The following is a 27,748-nucleotide window of genomic DNA, read 5'->3' as shown; positions in this document are numbered from 1 at the left end:
TTATTCCTAAATATTTTATTGTTTTCTTTATTCTATTGTAAATGTAATTGTTTTCTTTATTTTGCTTTCGGATATGTTGTTGTTAGTTTATAGAAATGCAATTGAGTTTTGTATGTTGATTTTTTTTTATGCTGAAACTTTCCTGACTTCATTGATTAGTTCTACCAGTTTTTTTTGTGTGTGTGTGGTGGGGGCAATTTTTAGTGTTTTCTATATATTAGATAGTGTATTCTGCAAATAGAGACATTTTACTTCTTTCATTCCTTCTGGATTTTTTTTCCTAGCCTAATAGCTGTGGTCAGGACTTCAAGTACTATGTTGAATAAAAGTGGAGAGGAAGCAAACTTGTCTTGTTCCTGATTTTAGAGAAAAAGCTTTTAGCTTTTCAACATCAAGTATGATGTTAGCTGTGGGTTTGTTATATATGGCATTTATTATGTTAAGGTGTGTTTTCTATCTCTAATTTGTTGAGAGCTTTTATTATGCAACGTGGCTTTAGAAAGATAAATCTGAGCTGAGTTGCTGGGTTGAGGAGAAGGGTATTCCAGACATAGAGATGTAAGAGTCATGTTTAGAATATTGTTTTATAATGGTAAAGATGAAAGAGTCCTAAGAAATCATTTTTTTAAGGTCTGTTATTTTACAGATGAGAAAATCAAGGCCCATTCAAATCTATTGACTTGTCCAAGTCGGTTAGCTAGTTATTGGTAGAAACAACTTTAGAAGATTTACTCTAATCACCAGACAGTTCTCTGTGTGATGTCCTGTACCCTGTTGTCGTTTACCCTTTTTTTAATCATTTGGCCTTATGCTACTATACATTTCCAGTCTTGTCTCTTTCCTCAGAATTCTCTTGCTTTTTATGCTTTTGCTATTGTTTCATATTCTGTTATTTTCCTGACTTTACCTCTTCTTTCTCCATCTTCTTGGATCTTGCTTGATACTCCAAGGATATTGAAGGCTAGCACTTTGTCAGTGGTTTCTATATGGACCTTATCATATTTTAGTTAAAATACATTTTGCACTTCCAAAACAGGATACACAATAAACATATAGAAGTAGGTAAAAAAAATTAAGAAAATAACTCATAGCCTCACCATCCATAGATTATCACTGTTAACACATCTGTGTAGATCTTTCCAAATATTTTCCTGTTCTACATTTTTATCCTATGTATTTGAGTTAGTAATTTTGACCTTTCCATTTCTATACATTTAATTTTTAATACTCATTCCATATTCAAATTCCCCATTGTCCCTAAAATTTTCTTCATAGCTGGTTTGCTCCAGTCCAGATCAACTGACAACTTCTCATTTCATTGGAGTCTTATTGTTACAGCTCCTTTAATCTAGAACAGTTTTATTATTTTTTCCTGTCTCTGACTTATGGAAAAGATCAGGCTATTTATTCCCCAGATTATTCCAACTCCTCAACATTTCTAACTACTTTCTTGAAATATTATCTTCCTCCTCAATATTCAATATTTTCTGCAAGACAGACATTAATTCTTAAAATGTAGATTCAGGTTTTGGGCTAAAATACATCTTAATGGTTATTTACTTTGTAGTGCTTCACATCCCATAATACTAATCATCCTATATGTCCAACCATACTGTTGCTAGGATTCATTAATAATTTAGGCATTGATATTAGTCACTTTTCCTCTTCTAAGTAGCAAGTAATACGCATAGTATTACTTTGGCATCATACAAATAACTTATTCCCATCAACCATTCCCTTAACAGTCTTGAAAGCAGTTATTGACACTTGAAATAATCTCTCTCTCTCTCTCTCACTATCTATCAATCTATCTATCGATCTATCTATCTATCTAATATCAGGTTATAAAATTATGATTTTCAAAATAGTTCATTCCCTTATTGACTGATGCCCTTTGGTTATCCTGACATAGAGTTTCTACTAAGAATGTTGGATCAATGTTTAATTTTCTCTATTTAATTACCTTATTTTCAAGGAAGAAACAGGTTTAATAGCTATCTCTAATGATAACATATGGGTGTTATCCAGCTTTCCCTATTGTGAGCAAAATGAGGAGCTAGTGGATTTTTAATAAATCAATTAATATTTATCCAATAAAATAATTATCATTTTAGCAAACATTAATAGTGGAATTACCTTCAAGCAGATGTCTATATCCTGTTTATATAGCTCTCTAAATTACTGTTTCCTTTTCTTCCACCACAATATATTATAATATCCCAAGTTCATCTGTGTCCTTCTTGCTTTACTCCTGGAATCAGCTGTTTTTCAAGGAATCCTGATTCTGTTTAATGTAAATTGCCATTAGAAATCTCTACTTTATCTACATGATGTTAGGGTTACTCATTTTACTGAGGTAAAATTGCTTCCAAGAAATTTCAATTGACAGAGCTAAAAAACAAAAAGTACACATACATGCATACATGTATTTAAACATTTTAACTATAAATAAACATATAAACATTAAAATACATGTATTTACTTTATATGTATATATTTATATATCACATATTACATGTATTATAAAATTACATTTTATGAACTAAAAGCTTATATATGCATATATCTTAAGTCCATGAATTTGTATTGAAATTTCTAATTTAATTTTAATATTTTAGTTCTTTTGTTATGCTTTATAATTGTACATATTTCCTCCGAATCCAAAAATCTTGATTTGTAACACAGTTAACATAGTAATTACTTAATCTGGCAATATATAACAGTAGTTCCAAAACAAAATATCAACTTTGTTGCTAAAAATAACACAGTGTGAAATTTTAAACGTCCTTGTACTTTTCATTCATGCATCACATAAAGTACAATCTTACAGTACAGTCAACACCTTTCCTTTCAATTACTTGACATAAGTTATTTCTTCCTGTGTTAATACTATGAAATTGATCCAAGATTAGGTTGATTTGTTTGTTTTTATTCATTTATAGAACTTTTTTGTAATTTAGATTTTGTATTTATTTTTTGGAATTAGGAGTGTATTTATTTGATCAAAGACAAATATTATGTGGAAATTTGTCTTACCTTCCCCCTTAAACTTGTGACCATATAACCTCTCACCTACTAAAGGTAATTAATGGTATTAGTTTCTTGGTTATACAGTAGGGTCATTGCATTTCCATGTGAGTATGAAAAATACATACTCATGTGGATTTAAATATGTATTCTGACTACATCTACCACCTCCTTTTTTTTCCTTCCTTTTAAAAGTGCAAATGTTCATGTATTAAGTACATTGTTCTGAACTCTGCTTATCAAAATAAACAGGAATCCTCTACTGTTGTTGTTTTTTTTTAACATCTTCATTGGAGTATAATTGCTTTACAATGGTGTGTTAGTTTCTGCTTTATAACAAAGTGAATCAGTTATACATATACATATATCCAAATATTTCTTCCCTCTTGCATCTCCCTCCCTCCCAGCCTCCCTATCCCACGGTGCTCACAAAGCACCGAGCTGATCTCCCTGTGCTATGTGGCTGCTTCCCACTAGCTATCTATTTTACGTTTGGTAGTGTATATATGTCCATGCCACTCTCTCACTGTGTCCCAGCTTACCCTTCCCCCTCCCCATATCCTCAAGTCCATTCTCTAGTAGGTCTTCATCTTTATTCCCGTCTTGCCCCTAGGTTTTTCATGACTTTTTTTTTTTTTTTTAGATTCTATATATATGTGTTAGCATATGGTATTTGTTTTTCTCTTTCTGACTTACTTCACTCTGTATGACAGACTCTTGCTCCATCCACATCAGTACAAATAACTCAAGTTCGTTTCTTTTTGTGGCTGAGTAATATTCCATTGTATATATGTGCCACATCTTCTTTATCCATTCAGCTGTAGATGGACACTTAGGTTGTTTCCATGTCCTGGCTATTGTAAATAGAGCTTCAATGAACATTTTGGTACATGACTCTTTTTGAATTATGGTTTTCTCAGGGTATATGTCCAATAGTGGGATTGCTGGGTCGTATGATAGTTCTATTTTTAGTTTTTTAAGTAACTCCATACCTTTCCCCATAGTGGCTGTAGCAATCTACATTCCCATCAACAGTGCAAGAGGGTTCCCTTTTATCCACATCCTCTCCAGAATTTATTGTTTGTAGATTTTTTGATGATGGCCATTCTGGCTGGTGTGAGATGATATCTCATTGTAGTTTTGGTTTGCATTTCTCTAATGATTAATGATTTTGAGCATTCTTTCATGTGTTTGTTGGCAGTCTGTATATCTTCTTTGGAGAAATGTCTATTTAGGTCTTCTGCCCATTTTTGGATTGGATTGTTTGTTTTTTTGTTATTGAGCTGCATGAGCTGCTTGTAAATTTTGGAGATTGATTCTTTGTCAGTTGCTTCATTTACAAATATTTTCTCCCATTCTGAGGGCTGTCTTTTCGTCTTGTTTATGGTTTCCTTTACTGTGCAAAAGCTCTGAAGTTCCATTAGGTCCCATTTGTTTATTTTTGTTTTTATTTCCATTTCTCTAGGAGGTGGGTCAAAAAGGATCTTGCTGTGATTTATGTCATGGAGTGTTCTGCCTGTGTTTTCCTCTAAGAGTTTGATAGTGTCTGGCCTTACATTTAGGTCTTTAATCCATTTTGAATTTATTTTTGTGTTTGGTGTTAGGGAGTGTTCTAATTTCATTCTTTTACATGTAGCTGTCCAGTTTTCCCAGCACCACTTATTGAAAAGGCTGTCTTTTCTCCACTGTATATTTTTGCCTTCTTTATGAACGATAAGGTGACCATATGTGTGTGGGTTTATCTCTGGGCTCTCTATCCTATTCCATTGATCTATCTTTCTGTTTTTGTGCCAGTACCATACTGTCTTGATTACTGTAGCATTGTAGTATAGTCTGAAGTCAGGGAGCCTGATTCCTCCAGCTCCATTTTTCATTCTCAAGATTGCTTTGGCTATTCAGGGTCTTTTGTGTTTCCATACAAATTGTGACATTTTTTGTTCTAGTTCTGTGAAAAATGCGACTGGTAGTTTGATAGGGATTTCATTGAATCTGTAGATTGCTTGGGGTAGTATAGTCATTTTCACAATGTTGATTCTTCCAATCCAAGAACATGATATATCTCTCCATCTATTTGTATCATCTTCAATTTCTTTCATCAGTGTCTTATAATTTTCTGCATACAGGTGCATTAATATTGTATCCTGATACTTTACCAAATTCATTGATTAGCTCTAGTAGTTTTCTGGTAGCATCTTTAGGATTCTCTATGTATAGTATAATGTTATCTGCAAACAGTGACATCTTTACTGCTTCTTTTCCGATTTGGATTCCTTTTATTTCTTTTACTTCTCCGATTGCTGTGGCTAAAATTTCCAAAACTGTGTTGAATAATAGTGGTGAGAGTGGGCAACCTTGTCTTATTTCTGATCTTAGTGGAAATGGTTTCAGTTTTTCACCATTGAGGATGATGTTGGCTGTGGGTTTGTCATATATGGCCTTTATCATGTCTAGGTAAGTTCCCTCTATGCCTACTTTCTGGAAGGTTTTTATCATAAATGGGTGTTGAAAGTTTTCTCTGCATCTATTGAGATGATCATATGTTTTTTCTCTTCCAATTTGTTAATATGGTGTATCACATTGATTGATTTGTCAAGTCCAGGAAGCACAGAGAGTCCCATACAGGATAAATCCGAGGAGAAAAACACCAAGACACATATTAATCAAACTATCTAAAATTAAATACAAAGAAAAAATATTAAACGCAGCAAGGGAAAAGCAACATATAACATACAAGGGAATCCCCATAAGGTTAACAGCTGATATTTCAGCAGAAACTCTGCAAGCCAGAAGGGAGTGGCAGGACATATTTAAAGTGATGAAGGGAAAAAAAAACCTCCAACCAAGATTACTCTACCCAACAAGATTCTCCTTCAGATTTGTCGGAGAAATTAAAACCTTTACAGACAAGCAAAAGCTAAGACAATTCAGCACCACCAAACCAGCTTTACAACAAATGCTAAAGGAACTTCTCTAGGCAGGAAACACAAGAGAAGGAAAAGATCTACAATAATAAACCTAAAACAATTAAGAAAATGGTAATAGGAACATACATACCAATAATTACCTTAAATGCAAATGGATTAAATGCTCCAACCAAAAGACATAGACTGGCTGAATGGATACAAAAACAAGACCCATGTATATGCTGTCTACACGTGACCCACTTCAGCCCTAGGGACACATACAGACTGAAAGTGAGGGGATGGAAAAGGTTTTTCCATGCAAATGGAAATCAAAAGAAAGCTGGAGTAGCAATTCTCATATCAGACAAAATAGACCCCCTGCTGTTTTTAGGCTCTTTCTTTATACTTCTGTGATAGTTTAAATAGTTTTCCAGTGTTCTTTGCGTTACAGTCATTAATATTTGTTTGTTCCTCCATTGGATTATGAGTCCCTGGATATAGAAATCATGTTCTATCACAATTTTACAATGTAAAAAAATTTCATTTATTAATTAATCATTTATCTCTTTCTTTTATTTTTGACCCATAATATGTGCTTACTGATTCCTTCTTAAGCAAGATTGTAAATAAAATTTTTTTCCCAAGAGTCCAAACCATTCTTCAAGGATTCAGTAATGTTGTATTCTTTTCTCCAGTTCTACAGAAAGTAAAATTTAATTTCTTCTCATCAGACGTGCTCCGCAGCACCCACAGCAGCAATGTCCCTCCTGCTCCATCTGCTTGTCTTGTCCACCTTCAGCTCAGTCTTTTGGGAAGTGAGTCTTTCACTTTAAAGAATTAGTTTTTAACTTTGAAGCGTTTCATCAGAAAGGGACAAAGGCGTCTTACAGATGTTCATGACCCATTTAGAGAATTCTTGGGTTCTTGATGAACTCCAGCTTTCCTGTTTACATTGAACTGCTTATAAATTCCAAAAAGCACAGATCATTTTTCTTCCTCTCCTCAGGAGTCATCTGTATTTTTATAGATCAGAAAGAATTCTTTTTAACATATCTTACAAATGATTTGTAGTAACCATGATATCTGTAATCTAGAGATTATTACAATTCTTCCAGCAATTATTTTATATGTATTATTTCTTTCCCTTAATCTTCCTAATAGCCCTACAAAGACATCAATATCTTTTTCTTTTTATCATGAAACCATATCTTAAATGTTAGGTATTTTCTCAAGAGATTCCAGTTAACAATAATTTTTAAAAGGGCCACAATTATGAATTAAATCTGTATGACTTCAATATCTGAGCTCTGACCACTGCAGTTCATTTCCTGGCAGGATAAAAGTATTTAAAAACTGAATTCACCTAGATGTTCCATAGGATTGCTGGTGTCATTCTGTCATTTCAGCTTTGTGTTTACAGTTACCAATAGATTAAAAGAATGATGAAAAGACCCCATATATGTAATTTTTTCTCACCTTATAAATAAGCATTGTCATACTGAGTAATACCTTATGCCCAAGACATAAGGTAAAATTAGTAATACTGATCCTGTATTTACTTAAAATTATATATTTTGTTCATTATGAATTTTTGCATTAATTGTAATTTTTAAAATATATTAATTCATTATTTATCTTGCTGCCTGAGAGGGTTTCTTTGTGCTCCCCTTAGTTTTGTACTCAAAGTGAATACCACATTTACTTCCTCCGAGCCCCAGCCCTGTAAATAAGAAAGGTGTTGATTAGGGAACCGTGTAAAACTCAGTCATTATCTACAAGACCAAAATAGGATGGGCATCTTGGGGAATACTAAGAATCAGAGTCATGGTCTTGGGCTTGAGAAATTTTCAGGTTGTGTCCATAAACTATTAGTATGCAAATGCACTATAGGAATGAGCATATGGCAAGTTCAAAATAAAAATAACTTGCTTTCTAGTTCTGACAATAGCAGCATCTGAATGTGTCAGAGGAGCTAAAGAAGGTGTTATTGTGTAGATGGACCTTGATTTGGAGCTTTCAGAATTTGTAATAATCAAACTGAGGAGACCAGGAGGACACTGCATTTCAGGGAAATATCATGAGCCATTAAAGGTTAGAATTTGGAGGCTTTGGGAGGAGGGACTAATATAAATTGATCAGAAAGTTCACGCAGTGAATTAGTATAAGTGAATTTGTAAGATCTGGTTGTGAAAACTTTGTAAGATTACCGAATCCAGGACAAACCTTAAAAAAAAGGGGGAGGGAATCATATTTCATAGGAAGTTTCTGGGCAAGCTTATTTTGGCAAACAGGAAGAGTTACAAGGGTAGAAAATTATCCCTGCATATTGAACTCTGAAATGAAGTAATAGGGACTTAATAACATGAAATGGAACATTTTATATCCATCATTTAATAAAAAATAACTACATTCCATCAGAAATAATAGTTGCAGAGCTAACAATTATTGAACATTTACCATGTGGTAGGCTCTGCTTCTAAGGCTACAAAATGGTTGATAGAAACAGAGAGATTTATTAAAGAACTTAGAAGAAAAATTCTTAACTTATTTGCCATTTGAATGATGTTACTTGTATTTATTTTAGATACTTTATCATATTAAGAAAGTTTGTTTTATAGCAAATGATTTTTTCAGCATCCGTTGAATTGTTCATATGTTTTTTCTACTTCTTCCTGCTAATGTGAAAAATCACATTGTTAGTAAATTTAAGTGCTAAATCACCTTTCAATTCTAAACATAATCATTACGTGGTTATGATACAGCATCCTTTGTTATATTTTGGTAGATTTGATCTGTTGACACTTTTATTGAATTTTACATCTGTAGTTCCCCCACCTTGGTACCTTTTTCAGATTTTAGTACAATCGTTATACTGAATCCATAAAATGATTTGAGAACGTCTACCTCCTCTTCCTTTTTCTGGAAGTTTAAGATGGAGATCATATTTTCCTTAAGTATATGGAAGAATACACAAGCAAATCTTTCTGGATCTGGAGTACTATTGTGGTTCATTACTTTTTTGTTCATCGTGAATATTTTTGAAGAGGTTTAATTACATATTTAATTTTTTTAGAATATCTAGGTGCATCTTCCCCAAGTTAGATATTTAAAAGTACTCGCAAGATTCTACAGAGATTTAGAGTGAGGGATATGATGGAGTAAGAGAAAGAGAACACAAGTTCCAAGTCTGAGGGACACCCCTGTGCATGTGCTGTCCTTGGACAGCTGTTCTTGTGTATCACGCTGTGTCCCCAGCCTGAACCTCCATATCTGTTTGAGGACCCTTGGCTTGGGAGAGCTCTTAGCATCCCTGTATATAAGTAGAAACTTTTTTAAACTCCTCATGACTTTTTCTTCCTAATCATATTACGTCAGAGAAAAGTTGTGCGTCTGACATTCCCTATTGTATATCCTTTCTTGAATTGCATTATCTTTGACTTAGTCTCATTAATGCTGCTGAAATATTAAGTTCAAACTTTTATTTATAAATGATATTTGAAAAGTCAGCGCAATTGGCAACATCATGAAGTGAATCACAGAGGGAACTTTGCCTGTAATAATTCAACATTAGTGGGAGAAAAATCTTTCATCAAGCAAACGTCCATCTTCGATATCAGGTCATGTGTCTGTATTATTATCTCCTAATCGGTCATCAGTCTGTCTTGTCGCTCTGACATAGGATCCTAAATGGTAAAATATGATTCCCTATGACAGATTATTTTTTCCCTTTCAATTTTTTCCCAACACTTTCCCTATATGTCACTGTTCAGTTGAGGATAAGGAAGTAATTTTCTACTTGGAAGTCAGAACACTCAACTGCCAAAATGGCACAAAATAGTCCCATTTGACAATGGCTGGCACTGTATCAATAATGCTTCAAGTCACAAAATACTTTTCCAGAACATTGTTCTTCTCTTCCTTCTTCTTTTTCACTCTCTCTCCTCTCTCTCTATTATCACTCCAGTTAAGCTGCACTTTTTTTTTCATTAAATAGAAGGTACAAAGCATGCCAACTTATAACAGGCCCAACTGTAAGTCACACTGTAAGCGGAGATTCTTGACTTTTCCTTGGCATAACTGAAGCTGCCCTTTACTCTGAGAAATTTTTAAACTCTAGCTCTACTGTTTGAACTATGTTTCATTAAAAAAAAGTGTTCTAAATCAAACAATTAATAATATATTATGCACTATAGTATATGCCCTCTTAGAGGCAGAATAAAAATTTTTTAAATAGTAGAGCAAAAGCTAATTGACTGTATGTCTACGGGAGGAGGTTACAGAGGTCGGCAAAGGCCAGCGTATATTGTAATAGGCACGGTGTGAGTCAAGCTACTTCCTACTATAAAGGATTAAATTACCACACACACACAGCCCACACACCCTGTTGAGAAGTCTGACAGAAAAAGAGGGGTGCCCTTTGCTAGGTATAAATATCATTTACCTTAGTCTCTACTGTTCTTCTGCTCTCTACTCTTCCTTTACTTGGGTTTGAAAATGAGCTTTACTGTTCTCTGGCTGCAGGAGAATGTGAAAATTGCTTAATACTTTATTTGAAAATTGCACAGTGTATGAAAAATTGTGCAGGTTCAGTGTAATGTTATCTTCTTCCTGTAAGAATAAACTTACTCCTTGAGATGATTTGAGCCTGGTTACAGTATTGATAAGTTTGCCCCTACTATTTTTTTTTTTTTTTTTTTTTTTTTTTTTGCAGTACGCGGGACTCTCACTGTTGTGGCCTCTCCCGTTGCGGAGCACAGGCTTTGGACGCGCAGGCTCAGCGGCCATGGTTCCCGGGCCCAGCCGCTCCGCGGCATGTGGGATCCTCCCGGACCGGGGCACGAACTCGTGTCTGCTGTATTGTCAGGCGGACTCTCAACCTCTGTGACACCAGGGAATCCCCGCCCCTACTCTTAAGTTTTAGCCTCAAGGGGTCTCCTTTGAAAGTGTGGGCTGTTAACCAGGCTACCTCTCCCTTTGTAGATCCTGGGTTTACGCTGCTTCCCTTCGCAGCACTGACAGCTGAAAGTCCTGCCTAGCTCTTTGGCCTTGTAAGTTGATACTCTCTTATTGGTCTCCTGCTCCATGCAACTTACGCGCCCCAGATGCTTTGAGACAAAGTGTGAAACAGAATATCAGGCTGACTTCACTGTGGTTCCCTATCTCTACGTTTTTGGCTGCTCAAATTCAGACCATGCTTAGGAACTCTCAGCAGCATTCTTCCATTTTTGTAAGACTACAGAAAGTGTGACCCTGGGCCCCTATTGCCTGTGGGTTGTCAATCCTCTCAAATGGAGAATTAGTGGAGAGTGATGGACTTGCCTGAATTCATGTCCCTTCTCCAAGGATCTTGGCTATTTCATCCTGGCTAACTCAGTTGCTCTATAGTTCCTTCAAAGAACTGTTCTATTTTTTCCCCTGGTTTGTTTTTGCTTGTTTGTTTGTTTTTTGGGTTTTTTTTTACATCTTTATTGGAGTATAATTGCTTTACAATGGTGTGTTAGTTTCTGCTTTATAACAAAGTGAATCAGTTATACATATACATATGTTCCCATATCTCTTGCATCTCCCTCCCTCCCACCCTCCCTATCCCACCCCTCCAGGCGGTCACAAAGCATTTTATGTCATCAGAGGAGTTTGGTTAAAAACTACCCATTGCCTTCAAAAGCAGATATATAACAATAGAGCAGATGGTGAAATTTAGTTTGTTTATTTTCTGAGAAACATAGGGACCCAGGACCCTACAAGCTTTTAGTTGCACAGTCAGAAGTGGGATTCTGTTCCTTGAGAGAGGGGGAGAAAAAAAAAGAAAGAGAGAAGGAAAGAAGGAAAAGAATGCCTAGTTTCCTGACTTCCTACATTGCTATGTCAGTTTCCACTGTGTGAATTCAGTTACTATTATACTGGGAATGAGATGTGATATGATTCATCAGACCATTGAAGGAATCACTATTTCAGTTAGACCAAAAAGGTATCTACCATTTTCACTTGTGAAACACTCTATATAAAACTACTCTTTGTTTTGAGTCAGAGAACAATTGTGTCTTATTAAAAGCCTTTTTGTAGAATTAATTTTGTCTGAATATATTAATTGAACTTATTTTCGATACTAGTATTGAACTTCAAGAAATTAGTTACATTTCTCTGTATCAATATATTATAAATGTATAATAATAGCTATTAAATATTTTCAGAATTGAATCACACATGTTGACCAACATTTATATTGTCTGCATTGTTCTCCCTCAATTGCAAAGATATTTGTATTTTCTTAGTTTCCATACTCATTCTTAAACCTAGATCCAATCCCTATGTTTAACTATACTAACCTATGTGTTAAATCACTTTGTGGATAATTAACAGAAATATTTTTATAAATAATAAAAATAGAAACAAAGTTGAAAATTGTAGTGGTCTAGAGTCCTATATTTTATCTAATACTATAATTTATTCAATAATTTCACCATACTATTTAGTTTATACTTGCATGCCTCTAGGTTTGTAACTAATACTATACAAATTTTATGTTACTCAAATTTGTTCTGGTAATGAAAATAAAATGTATTTCTTTTAGAAAATGTAGAAAAGCAAATATATAGATATATCCATATATCAATGCTTATCAATGCTAAGATCATCCATAAATAAACTAAAATACAAGAAGTATTTATTTGAAAATTTCAATAATACTTTTAAAGAATGAAAAGATAGTATAACGAACATCTATTAATGTGTGTTTATCCATACAAACATGGTCAGATTTTGTATAATTCTTTTTCTTTAGAGCTGTGTAAGGGTCACAGCAAAAATGAGGGGAAAATACAATGATATCCTGTATCTCCCCTGCCCTACACAAGCATAGCCTCCACCATATTCAACATCCCCTATCAGAGTGGTACATTTGTTACAGTTGATAAACCTAATTAGACACATTGTAATCACCCAAAGACCACAGTTTACACTACATTCCACTCTTGGTGTGCACATTCTGTGGATTTGGACAAATGTATAATGACATGTATCCATCATTATGGCATCATACAGAGTATTTTCACAGAGTATTTTGCCCTAAAAATGCTCTGTTCCCTGCCTATTCATTCCTCCCACAACCCTTAATCCCTAGCAAACACTGATCTTTTTACTGTCTTCATAGTTTTGCCTTTTTCAAAATGTCATGCAGTTGAATCATACACTATGTAGCCTTTTCAGATTCTTTCACTTAGTATCAATAATATGCATTTAAATTTCCTCTATGTCTTTTCTTGGATTGATAACTCATTGCTTCTAGTGCTGAATAATACCATGCAGTTTTTGATATGTAATTTAATTTCACTGTAGTCAGAGATCCTACTGTGTATGAACTGACTCCTTTTAGATTTATTTTGACTCAGTGAGTGGGCCAGAATATGACCCATTTTGATAAATACTCCATGTGCTCTTGGAAAGAGTGTGCGTTCATTCTACTGATGTTGTTTAGAGAGTCCTATCCAAATCACTTTGGTCAAGTTGTTTGATAGCACTGCTTAAGTTTTCTATTTTCTCACTGATTTTCTGTCTACCTGCTCTTTCAGTTATTGAGAAACAGAGGTGTTAAAATTATATATGTATATTTCTCTGTTTAAAGAAATGCTATCAGTCTTTGTTTCATGTAAGTTGAAGCTTTATTTTTAGATACATAAATGCTTGTATTCTTTATGTACTCCTCATTAATAAATGCCGTTATCATCAGGAAACATCCACTTTACCCTTGGTAATATTCTTTGTTCTGAAACCTACTTTGTCTGATATTAATAGCCACTCTAGTTTTCTTCTGATTATTATTAGTACATTATACCTTAGTCTGTCCATTATCTTTTAATATTTTGTGTCTTAATATATGAAGTAAGCTTCCAATAGGCAACATATAGTTAAGTCTTATTTGTGTGTGTGTGTGCGCACGCGCATTTTCAATCAACGACCTTCAGTGTGTAGTCCATATGCTTTATGTTGTAACAAAAATATAAATCAGACTGTGTACTCAGGAGTTCTGCATTCAGTTAAATAAGCTCATATATACCCAGTTAACTATATGTAACACAAAATGGCAGAGCAGGTGATCTAAACGTCATATTGTGAGTTCTCAGAAGATACAACAATATTAAGCCAATCTAAATTATAACTTTATTCTGATCATTTAAGTGATTATCCAGGTTATTAATCAAACCTTCTATTAAAAATATTTGAATTGTGTTAAATAAGTTAAGGTATAATAGTATATCATATAAAACATGGCACAAGTTAATATTTTGCCATTCATCATTTCTTAGTCCAACAGATCAGGGCCAGAAGAACCAAGCAACAAAGTGAAAAACACTTTCACCAGAAAAAATAGCTGAACCTGCAAATCAGCAGCAGTCTCTCATGCTGAGACATTCTTGGGTTCGATTGGGGGAAAATGAAAAGCTACAGGGAACAAGATATGAAAAGCTATTGAAAATCCAGGTGAACTGGATCAGGAAAAATAACATCCTACCATATTTCATATGTGCATCAGTGAAAAGCAGTAGTTACAGGCAAAAAATGTTTCCAAATGTTATCAAAAATCCTGAAATGATTGATTTAAAAGGTGTGTCACAATTATCCCGTTATGTCTCTGGGGAAAATAATTTTAATTATGACATGGTTTCAAACTTTAACCAATAGAACTTGTGATTTGATTTTAATCATTATTTTATATTTTATTTTCTGCACTGTAGGTCAATCTCTCAAACAGAAGATGCTTCCTCTCTGATTTAGTTCATATTTGTTAGAAATAGCTAACTTTGCGATATGATAGCTATTAGTAATAAGCCCAGATATTTTAAGTAATTACCCCCATAAGTTCAGTATTCTTAGCAAAATTCTGCCGCTGATCAAAAAAGAGATACACCATGGCAGTTGCCAGAGTCAAGGTGGCCTTGTTTTTCATACCCATGAAAGTTCTATTATGGAATCCCCAAAGCAGGCTAGATTTGTCCTATAACTTCTACCATAATCTAAAGCTGAAATATCTAATCATCTCAGGCACGGAGGTTCTTTATATACTTCAAATAACTTTATGGACCCCGACGACATGTATGATAGTTGAATTTTTGGTATCAAAAGCAAATAGCAAAATAATAATGACAAAGGTTTCCATAAATTCAGTAATGTTTTAAAATAACTTCTCTATATAATTGTGAGACAACAGGTATTAAGTACATAAACAATGCTTATTTTCCATGGGGATTGTGAACACTTTCTAATAAGCATTACTTTCTAATAAAAATCTTCCTAATAACAAGACATGTAAAAATGTTGATATGTATTTTCATCCATTGTTCTTTTCTGAAAGTTCAGAATATGGTAACTAAAAGTTTCTAATCAATAGTGAAATAAGGCAGCACTTAACTAATTTGAAACTTTTTTTATATATGTGGGTCATAACCGTAAAGCATTTAAATCCAATAATGATTCAGTCATTTAGTAACTGCTATTTCAATCTTGGTCAAAAACATTTTAATAGATTCACTTATAATTAATTTCAATGCCTGATACATTGCACACAATTATTTGAAAGTCCAATTAAACAAAATACCTTAATTAAAATGCTTTACATGTGATGCAATAGAGTCAAGCTAATAAAATCACACAGATTGTTGATGTACCCCATCTCCTAAGATAATAGGTCAACCTGTGGAATTTTGGTAGCAGCAGTATTCTTATCTTTTATCAGGAAGACTGATGCTCAAACAAACCAAAGGATAAGAAGAAGAGATGACAGAACCAACAGTTTCTGGACAAAAGTATACTTACGTATTTTATACACTCAAGAATTCTCAATCCATTGACAAAACATATATATGTTTAAAAAAATAATTGACACAAATATATACAAAATGATATTTAATGTATATTTAAAGCAGGTTTAATTTGTAACATATATACAAAATGACATTTAATGTATATTTAAAGCAGGTTTAATTTGCAACAAATTAAATCATTTTATTAGTCTTTTTATGCAACTTCATAATGTTTATTTGACAAACTCATTTCTAGGGATAAGAGTAAGAATTACAACGAGTAATCAAAGGCTTTTTATTGTGTCAAGTGCTTTGCATTGAATGTCATATATACTCCTTATGATGACTCTATGAGCTAAGTGCTATTTCAACATCTATTAATAAATGAGGAAATTGAGGCTTAGATGGTTAAATAATTTACACAAGCTTAAAAGGTTAAATAAGTCTCACAGCATTGTAACATATATTCATGCTACTCCTATGGTGTTACTCTTTTTTGAAGGTTGTAGACCTAAAAGAAACAAAATATTAAAATACTCCGTATAACTACACTAATGCAAACAATATATACTTCTTCACATTGATAATACAAACTAATATTTATTGGGCACTTACTAAGTATCAAATAAAGTTGCACATCCTTTACACATAATAACTAAACGGTAATCTCAGAAAACATTTAGGAAAATATTAACCTTGTCTCTAATTTGTAGACAGAAAATACAGTCACAGAGGTATTAATTAGCTTGCTTAAGGCTCAGGCAAAATGGAGCAACAAAGAAGAGATTTAAATTCTTCTTGGAACAACCAAACATTTTTGACAAAATATTTTTTGAAATAATGAACCTTAAGACATTAGTATCAAGCAGCAATGAATAATGATTCCTGAGAGATGGGAAACGAATGAGGTGAGTCCTATAACTGCTCAAGGCTACTTCCTGAAGAGCATCTTCAGGTAGTAGTTCAGGAGGGGAAACCCAGACTGCAGCTCAGTGGACTCCATGAACAAAATTGGTAGAAGTCACAGGAGACTATATCACAGAGGAGAAAGAACCCTCAAGATCTGGAGAGGCGAGAAACAAACTTTCATAAAGAATGAAGGGAACAGGGCCAAGGATCCACATAGGGCCAGTAATAGAGCTTACTTCCACCAGCCAAACATGAAAATCTCATAATTTATAGGGCAACAAGTAGAGCACTTAGAAAGATATTGCCTCACTAACTAGTCCTGGATAACTAGTCCTATATTAAACATAGTTCTGATCCCACCTCATAAATCTTTAAAAACAAGCACTGAAAGCATCAAACTATTTCCAAGTAACTTAACTTCATCCCAGAACTGTGCTCAAGAATATAGGAATACAAAAATATCAGACATCAATAAGTTAAAATTTATAATGGCTAGCATCCAGTCAAAGATCACCAGGTATGAAAAGCAGCAGAAAAAGCAACCCATAATGATAAAAAAAAATCAGAATAAACCCATGATCAACACTGATATGAGAATTAGGAGACAAGAAAATTAAAAGTTATTCCTACCACATTCCGCATGTTCAAAAGTTAAGTAGAGCCATGGAAGTTAAAAAAAAAAAAAAAAAAAGATCCAGAAAAGAGGTATGATGACAGAACTTTTCAAATTGTACATTTTAAATGTGTATAGTTTATTGTATGCTATTTATGCCTTCGTAAAACGGTAAAAAAGAAAAAAAAAAGATGGTATGGAAATAAATGAGGAAATATTGACTCAGGCACACAACTAAACCTCAGACCAGAATGTAAACCCAAACCTTTTGACTCTAGTTCCCTTACCCACTCTGCTGGAATAGCTCTGATAGAATCTGTTACACAGAGAAGTCAACATAAAGTACCACTGTGAGAGGCATCTGCTGTATAGTTTCTTAAACATGAAGCAGGTTTTTTGCTTTTAATATATGACCAAGATATGCGTGATTTCTTTAGCGCAGCCAGCCAAGAAAGATTTGGCATTAAGCTTCTTATTTTTCTTCACTAACTTAACTGAAGATTACGAATTGATATTAAAACAATAATAATTAATTATCCCCTTCTCATTTCCCCACTATGATATCAATACTGCATTTCAAATCTTTTAAATGTTCATAATCTTAAAATGATCAATTGAATACGATATCACACTGATGTCTTAAGATAATTTTACAGAAAAATAAGAAACAACAAAAACCAAGAAGCATACATTATTAAGGAAATGTGGTTTCACTGGAAGTTTATACTGTATCTAGAATCAGGACAACTTTTCTCCTTTATCCAGAGAACTTTTTTTTTTTCCTGAAAGTTAAGTCCAAGCTTCATTCAAGTTGAAACTACTTCTCTCCTGGCATAATCCAATGACCAGAATCTTCTCTCCTCTGTTTCTTTTGACTTTCACATGTTCCTCGATATGTCGCCTACGTAAGTTAAAAAACTCAACCAGCAAAAACCAATGCCCACAGCCCTGGTCCATCTGCATCAAGCTTTTGCTGACATGATTATGCATACCATGTCCTTACCATATAGCACAGAGGCCCTCACCCCAGGGTTTCCTGGTCACAAATGTGTTTTTCTTGGAAATGAGCCTCCATGATACCCCAAGCTCGTTAGCTCAATTCCACCAACCCTAAAATTCTGCAGCTTCACCCTGCACCCAGTGAATACTATTGCATATAAATCATCAGGGTACGTATACCTCATAGCATCTTCTGAAGTCCTGAGTATTCAACAAGCATTAATCACTTCCTCTTATCTCTGGTGTATCTTCCTTGGAAGCTGTTTCCTGGAACTCAGGGTTCAGTCCACCCCAAATTCTCAAAGTCTCTCCTGAGTTCCCTGTGTTTCCCTTGCATTCACTCGCTTCCTTCAAGCTTGTTTCTTAACTCTGATTTTTTTAAATAAACTAGCGATTCCTTACATAAAACTTCAGTTATTACAGAAATCATGTGAAAATATCTTATCCCTCATACTGGAACACATGATTGACACAATATTCTGTGAGATTTCTTTTCATTTCCAACAACATGTCCTCATTCCTTTATACTATGTATGTGTTTCCCCACTCTCACAACTTAAAAAAATGATGTTTCAATCACTATTTTTATAAAACATGGTTTGGGAAATAATCCTCATAACATAAACCTATTTCAATTTAATTAATTTAAATAAAAATTTTAAAACTATACTGAGAATATAATTATTTGAAGTAAAAAGCAATTACACCATATATAATGTTGAATATGATTGTATAACAAAATATTGCTTTCTAAAGTTTTGTATAAAATTTTGCATTTCTTCACAATTTAGATAATTCCTGGGAAATGATGGGAGAGCAGCAATTAACAACAATACAAAGGAATCCATCTTTTAAGATTAAAATATCCATTAGATGTAAGAATATTCCAGTAATCATTACACAAAACATTTAAAAGTCATGCCATTTTGTACAACAATGAAGATACACACACACACACACACACACACCACAATTATCCTTAGAGTAACACCTAAATTATAGGAATCTTCGTTTTAAATACATATGACTCCCGTATATTGCTTTTTAAATTATATAAATTGCCCAAATCACAATGCAAACATGCAGATCAATAAATCTAAAAACAAATGTAGTTATAGTCGAATATAATCACCTATGAAATATCTATCTATAAATATATTTATATATTATTTATCTATACCTATCTGCATTTTCTAGTTTGGTGAATTATTTTAAATGTTTTTAGTCAAATTAAAAATCATTTTGTTGATTGAAACAACTTCTAATCCCAACAGATGATACAATGCAGATCCAAATATTTCTGAAGTGCTAGGGGTTTATCCTGCTTGAAGGGAAGCCTCACTAAACCTCAGTTGCATCCAGACATTGGGTTCCACCTCAATGGTAATGAGTAACAGAAGAAAAAAATCCATTCCTTCAGTTACCTCATGGCAGCATTGTTAATATTCTATACTAAGGTGACAGCAAATGATTTATTCACATCCCTATTGCTGGAGTGATGTACAATTGCATAGATGATAGGCGGGTGAAAACCACTGTCGATGTAATACCGCTGTAGTGCCATGATGCTGATGACTTGAGGGAAGACATTATTAAGGAAATACCATGCTGATTACTTGCCTCTGTAATCTATCATTAATCTGATGACATTACTAAGATGTATAAGTGTAATCTATAATCTGCAAAGTGAAAGGTGAGAGCAAGACTGTCATCTAAATAATCTATTAAAGGATTTATTTTTGAAAACTTTAAGTACTTAGGAGAGGGTTTGGTGAGTTAAGATTAATTAAAGATGAAGGTCATATATTGAAGTCATCGAACAGGTATAATGGAAAGATTTGGTTGAATCACTGTCAGTTTTCGTTGTGAGGAGGGCCAAGCAATTGCCCTGCCCAGAATTTTTGGTTTAATCAAGAATTCCATCTCAATAATGGCAGGCTAATTTAAGAACTGTGACAAGTGCCCTAGTTTTAAAAGCATTTTGACATGTTTTAACTTCCATTTTGACGATGTTTCCTAATAAGATCGTTGAGGAAGGAATTCTGAGGCTTTTTAAATAATTAAACAGTCAGATATTAAAATCTATTTATCTCATGTAACTGCAGTAGCACAGTGGAGGAATAGAATGTAAGGTGGGTATTCAAGATTCTCATCTCGCATGCCAGTAATAATCCGTGATTATAATAATCAACTTGGCCTTCTTGACATTAGTTTTCTTCATCTATAAAATAGCTTAATTTAAATAAGGTAATCTTCACAATTATAGTTGAATTTGATTCCAAGTACTTTCTTTAGAGCAAAAAAGCAATTATTCAACACAATCTTTCAAAAATAATAATAGGAAAAAAGCCCATGTACTTGATGTTTCACAGAAATAATTTCCTAACCCTGTGGAAATATGAAGCCACTTTCTGTGTTCTTAAATTTGTGGATACATAAGCAGATTGTTTAATAATACATTTCAAACAATATGTTTAGTTTATCATAGGATTAAAAGTTAACACCAAAACGACCCTTAGAAACACATTTCTTCATGAATGTAACCTCCAGTGCATTTGTCCACCAACTGTCCAGAAAAAGCTGGACAGCTCTGTTCTCATAGAGGATAAAGAACTCTCCTCATCCTGAGAGCCTCAAATATAAAACATTACTGAACATTTTCACAAATAAAACCATTATGAAAGTCCTAATTCTAAGATCTTTAATTCCCTCTTTAGAAATACAAATAAAAACTATGTCCAGAATTATTCTAAAATTCAGTCAACACCATAGCCAAACACCTTTATGTATATGAATCTCCCAATCAGGACATTTTTCATGCAACTCTGGTTTCCAAAAAATTACTCTTTTCCCACGGTGTTTTGCAATAGACTCACTTCAGTTGTGAATCTGGCTAAAAGTAACAACTCTTTTACAGAATTCAGTAAGGCTTTGCTTATTTAAATAACATTCATAACTGAAGAAAGAGGAGACATAGGGAAAATACAGTGTAATTAGAATGAGTAGGAAGACAAGGAAGAATGCTCATATGTGGTTTTCTAATATGCAGATTTTTTGTTTTGCTTTCTGTCCCCAGGTTTATTGAGGTATAATTGACATACAAATAACTGAACATATTTAATGCATGACGTTTAGTGAGTTTGGACATATCAACATGCCAGTGATGCCATCACCACAAACAAGGAAATAGATATATACAACACCTTCCCACCTCCCAGTGGTGTTTTTGTTTTTTGGATTTGTTTTCTTTTGTTGTAAAACACTTGTCATGAAATCTGCCCTCTTAACACATTGTGAAGTGCACAATACGATACTGTTATCTGTAGGTAACTATGCTGCACAGCACATCTCTCTAACTTATTCATCTGTCCTAACCGAAATGGTACACCCAATGGAACAACTCCCCATTTACCCCCAACATCCAGACCCTGGAAAACACACTTGTGTTCTCTGTTTCTATGAGTTTGACTATTTCAGATTCTTCATATAAGTGGAATCATGTAGTACTTTTCTTTCTGTAACCGGCTTATTTCACTTAACATAATGTCCTCCAGGTTCATCCACATTGCAGCAAGTGACAGAACTTTCTTCCTTTATGAGGCTGAATAATATTCCATTGTATGTATACACCATTTTCTTTACCCATTAATCTGGATGGATATTTAGGTTGTTTCCATATCTTGGCCATTGTGAATAATGCTGCAATAAACATAGGAGTGCAAATATCTCTTTAAGATCCTGATTTCAATTCTTTTGTATATATACCCAGAAGTGGGATTGTGATTCATATGGGAGTCTACTTTTAATTTTTTGAGGAACTTCCATACTGTTTTTCCATAGTTGCCTCACTATTTTACATTCCCGCCAACAGTGTACAATTGTTCCATTTTCTTCACATCCTCACCAACACTTAACTTTGGATTTTTTTTTTTTTTGATAATAGCCATCCTGACAGATATGAAGTGATATCTCATTGTAGTTTTTATTTTCATATCACTGATAATTATTGATGTTGAGCATCTTTTAATATACCTTTTGGCCATTTGTATGTCTTTGGAGAAATGTCTGTTCAAGTTCTTTGCCCATTTTTTAAAATTGGGCTATTTTGTTTTGCTTTGTTTTGCTATTGAGTTGTATGAGTTCCTTACACATTTTGGGTATTAACGTCTTATCAGATGTGTGGCTTGCAAATATTTACTCCAACTCTGGAGGTTGCCTTATTATGCAGAATATAAAGGCAAAACTTGTTATTAAGGCATGATACTGACAAAACTTTTTGCCCTTTGGAGATGGTGTGGTGTGTACCGATGTGTGACATAGGTAGTGGGTCCTTGCCACAGTTATTTGGCAACACACACACTCCAAATACTCTGTAAATTTGGTTTACCTTAAGATTTAAGTGTTTACCAAGGGTCTTGGAAGCACTGAAGAAAATTTCTGCCATTATCAGGTTGCTGAGTGTGTGTCTTAAACAACTCTGTGCATGTTTCCTAAACAACAAAAATAATTTGGCTCCAGGGAAAGTAAATGAACTGCCGTAGAAAATCCCTGCTGTGCACCTCACTACAAATAACTTAATTTTGTTTCTTTTTATGGCTGAGTAATATTCCATTGCATATATGTGCCACATATTCTTTATCCATTCATCTGTCGATGGACACTTAGGTTGCTTCCATGTCCTGGCTATTGTAATTAGTGTTGCAAAGAGGGGTGGGATAGGGAGGGTAGGAGGGAGATGCAAGAGGGAGGGGATTTGGGGATATATGTGTACCTATAGCTGATTCACTTTGTTATACAGCAGAAACTAATACAACATTGTAAAGCAATTATACTCCAATAAAGATGTTTTAAAAAAAAAGAAAGAAAGAAAATCCCTGCTGTGGCTAGCTCTAGGGAATGCATTGAATCCTTTGATAAAATGAGCTTTTTGTCTCTTGAAAATGTGTCTGAGTTGGCCATTTTAGGCTTGTGTTTATATTTTAGAGTTGACTCAATATGCTGTTGGTATTAAATAATTAGCAGAGAAATGTCTGTTGGGGGGAGGAATCCTTGTACCCAGGTTATATCTATTAGGAAAGCACAGCATTTTAAATGCAACTTATTAAACTGAATGGAGTGAGCCAATATCAATAGAAAAAACTACAATAAATCAAAGTATAATGCAAAGTGAAAATAACTCAATTTATCTTCTTTAACTGCTTTTCTAATGGCTACACACGCTTAAGGCTGGTTTAAATCCCTGTACCTAATACCTTCATTCCATGAACCCTAGGACTCTCTGCAGCTTCTGTAATGTTTATTGTCACTTTAAAAATGTAGAATTCAAATTCAGTACTCATGGGTTCAAACTCTAAGCAAACTCTCTATTTCTTTGTATTTTTATATTGCAAGAAATAGAGAACTGAGGTTCACAAAATCTCGATTCACTCTTATCCTTCATGCCCTCTCTGCCCCTGTAAATTCATGATTCTATGATCATATAATTAATATATATTAAAAGAATTAAATAAAACTTGTTATTTTCCACATGATGTTAATGAAAAGAAATTGCTTTAATAAGGACCCCAAACTACAAAAATGTCAATTTTAAATATTTTAGTAAATTAAAAAAAATAACTAAATATCTTCTATTATTACAATCACTTTTATATTGGAATCTCTAATTCTCATATGCTTCTTACTAAGATGAGAGGAGTTAATAATCTTCACTTGCTTTCCTGTGTTGTCACCAGTCCCGTAGCTTGTTTTCAAGTAGCTACTACCTAAGAGCATCTAAAAATGATCCTTGTAAAAATATATAGAGAAAAAAATACTTGAAAACATCAAAAAGCCAAAATGTGCCAGAAACTCAGAGAAAATAACCGTCAATGCAACTGAGTCGGAAATCACAATAGTTATCCAGCAAAAAAGTTAATGCTGAAAGAAACAAATATTCTTTTCCCCTCACCCCAGGTCCTGAGCAGGGCTCTGAGACTGTCAGAAAAATAAGTAGCTTCTCTAGGGCTGTGGGTCCTGGTATTTGAAGCAGCCACACAATGAAAATTCGTGCCTCTTAACCTAAAATTTCTTTCACTTAAGTGTTAACTCAGACGTTGCAACTCTTGACAATTCTACATCTTCCTTTCTAACTTGGATGCCTTTTATTCCTTTTATTGATTCATTATTTTGACCAAAGCTGCCAGTATAATATTGAATAGCAGTGATGAAAGTGAGCTTTCTCGTCTACTTTCTGATCCTAGGGAAGGCTTTCAGTTTTTCACCATTGTGTAAAATGTTTGCTGTGGATTTTCCGTGAATGCCCTTTATCATGTTGAGGAAGCTTCTTTATGCTCCTAGTTTCCTGGGCAATTTTATCATGAAGGGGTTTTTGGATTTTGAGAAATGTTTTTTCCTGTGTCAGTTGGGATGGTTATGTATTTCATTCCTTCATTCCTCTAATGTAGTGTATTATTTAACTGACTTTCTTATGAAACACCTTGCATTCTTGAGATAAATCCCATGCAGTCATGGGATATTATCCTTTTAATATGCTGTTGTGTTCACTTTGCTAGTATTTTGTTGACATTTTGTATCAGTGTTCATAAGGGAGATAGTCTGTAGTTTTCTTGTGGTGTCTTCATCTGGTTCTGGTAACAGAGTAATACTGGTAACACAGAATTAATTAGGAAATGTTCCCTCCTTTTCTGTTTTTGGAAGTTTGACAAGGCTGTAATAGAAGTGGAGCTTTCATACAATCCTGGTGGAATGTAAAATGGTGTAGGCACATTAAGAGTTTGACAGCTTATCAAAAAGTTAGATTAGTCAGGGTTCTCCCAAGAAACAAGCAATAGTATCTACGTAGAGAGAAACTATTATAAGATATTGGCTGATGTGATTTTGGAGGCTGAGAGTCCCAGGACCGGCAGTCTGCACTGGAGATGCAGGAAAGCCCAAGGTGAAGTTTGAAGGCCTGAGAGCTGGAGAGCTGATGGTCTAGGTTCCAGTTTGAGTCCAAAGGCCTGAGCACCCGGAGTGCTGAGGGCAGGAGATCGATGTTCCAGCTCAGCAATTAGGTAGAGAGCAAATGCCATACGATCCGGCCATTCCACTCCCAAGCATTTACCCCAAGAGGAACGAAGTCATACGTTCATACAAGTTTTGTACAGTTGTGTTTGTAATCACAAAATCTAGAAATAACTCAAAATGTATCCATCAGTAAAAGTATAAACAAATTGTAGTGTACATGAACAATAGGGTTCTACTCAGGGAAAATAATTATTGAAACATACAATGTCATAAATAATTATAAGGGGAAAAAGGCAGAAAAGAAAGTATATACTATGTGATTCTGTTCACTAGAGACTTTAAAAAAATCTAATTTGTAGTGACAGATAACAGATCAGTAGTCGTCTAGGAGGGGATCTGGGGAGGGATGGAGAAGAGAGATAACAGAAGGTCACGTGGAAACTTATGAGGGTGATAGATTTGTTCACTCTCTTGACTGTGGCGATGGATTCACAAATGTATGTATGAATTTATCAAATTGCACAGTGCAAATATGTATGAATCATTGTATGTTAATCATACCTCAGTAAAATTGTTAAAAAATCAGCATCAGTCTATACTTCTTCCATACCCTCTTCCAGAGAGAGTGGAAAATTCCACATTCGTTGTTTCAAGTTTTGTTCGCTAAAAGAATTTGTCATTGTCTTTTGGAGCCATGACTAGGTGAAGTTTATAATCCTCAAACTATCTAGTTTCATGTGTTCCACTTTCATGTGTAGAATCATCCAAAAACCGGAAAAATAATACCTTCTTCAAGAGTCAGTGAGTCATAGTGATTTCCCTATGATCCTATAGATATGGGTTGAGGGATAAGATTTAATGTAATAGTCCTAGTTACGATAATAATCTAAACTACTTGCTGTGCTTCTGTCCTTCAGAATTGTCTTAAATCTGACCTACCTTGTAGTACTATGACCACATCCACATCAGTTTCATGGTGGGCAGCTCAGGGCACCCCACGATCAAGTGTTCAATCTATACCAGGGATCAATAGCCAGCCAGAAACCGTTTTTCAATAGGATACTAAATACTTGCAGATGTTCGCGTATATTTTCAGGTATCTGCACGCGTGTGTGTGGGAAAGAATATGCAGGCCTGATCTAAGAAGGGCTTACTTACAGGATGGTGCCAGCCTGTCCACAGTGTTTCTACCATGTGAATATTTGATTTCCTTCTAGAAGTCCAGAATTTTGGTGGGTGGAAAGTGTCTGCGTGATTAGTCCTCAGTAAAACTCAGGCATTAAGTCACAACAGGGCTTCCCTGGACAAAAATACTGCGCACACTCATTGATGCATGTTGCTGCTTGAGAAAAGGTCATGCTCTGCGTGACCCCCACCAAGGAGTGGGAGAAAGCATAGGAAGTCAACGCATGGATCTCTCCAGACTCTACCTGATGTGTCTTTTTCCCTGACTGGCCCAGTGGCATATCCTCACTGTGTCCCCATAGTAAATCGTACCTGTGAGTACAATCATATGCTGAGTACTCTGAGTCCCTGTAGTGAAGCACTGAACGTGCCGGTGATGTTGGCACCCTTGACCCAGCAAGTCAGTGGTAGGAGAACCTCTCATGAAAACCTACCAAAGCCTCCAAACGGAATGACACAGACCCTTCACTCCTATAATCACCGTTTTCTTGGGTGGATCATGTGGCCCAGCTAGCACGTGAGCTTACATGGCAGTCAGGAGCGGCTGGAGGGCCTTGTCTCGCCTTTGGCGCAAACAAAACTGACCACCATAGGCTCTCAGTAAGGGAACAGTAATTTCACACTCAAATATGTTATTTAAAATGTGTAGTTCTAAGAAGACCACCAGAAAGCTGCTTCAGTTTTCAGGAAGCTCTCAAACTCCCATCCTGTCTCTCCTCATGCAGCCTCAAAATGAGTGTTTCCCAAGGACTCACCAAGAATCTGCTGAGAGTCTCAGGCCTACAGGAGAGTCTGGAGGCAATTCTACCTACAAATGGAACACCTTCCAAATAGAACACCTTCCAAATATCACGTGAGTTTATTGTGTTGGCAAATCGTAACCTGGAGCACAGAGGGAAGGGGATGCTGAGAAGTGAAGTCCTTAGCTTATTCTCTGAAATGCAGAGAAAAACTTAGAAGGCTTTGGGGATGATTCCAAGTTGGTAATAATCTGGTACAAATAAATAATATCATATTCAAATGTTCAATCGTCCTTTATTATATATGCATATTCTATATATGCATCTCATATTCTCATATTCATCTCAAATTCAAATTAATTGTGAAATTTTAAGGGTTTAAATATCAAGTCTGATTAAGCTTTGCAAGTCAAACTGTTTATTAATAGTGACAAACACAATAATTTAAAGTTTTTCTCTTTCCAAATAAAAAGAGAGGACAATCTCAGCTATCATTAAAAATCTGTGGGTATTTCTCCATACCAGTATTTGTGTGTAGCATGCTGATTTTACCAGATTAGAAAAATAAAA

General features: G+C 34.6%; 1 long non-coding RNA gene across 1 annotated transcript in view; it reads left to right on the top strand.

The window, feature by feature from the left end:
• Positions 1-27,280, top strand: part of LOC307197077 — a 287,652-nt gene extending 260,372 nt beyond the window's left edge. The window contains exon 3 of the long non-coding RNA XR_013831320.1: positions 27,164-27,280. This is a non-coding gene — a long non-coding RNA (uncharacterized lncRNA). The remainder of the gene's footprint in view (positions 1-27,163) is intronic.
• Positions 27,281-27,748: the final 468 nt, after the last annotated feature.

Source organism: Stenella coeruleoalba, assembly GCF_951394435.1.
Source record: "Stenella coeruleoalba genome assembly, chromosome: 14".
Lineage (NCBI taxonomy): Eukaryota > Metazoa > Chordata > Mammalia > Artiodactyla > Delphinidae > Stenella > Stenella coeruleoalba.
The sequence above is the reverse complement of the archived record's forward strand: the minus strand, read 5'-3'. Positions and strand labels throughout refer to the sequence as shown.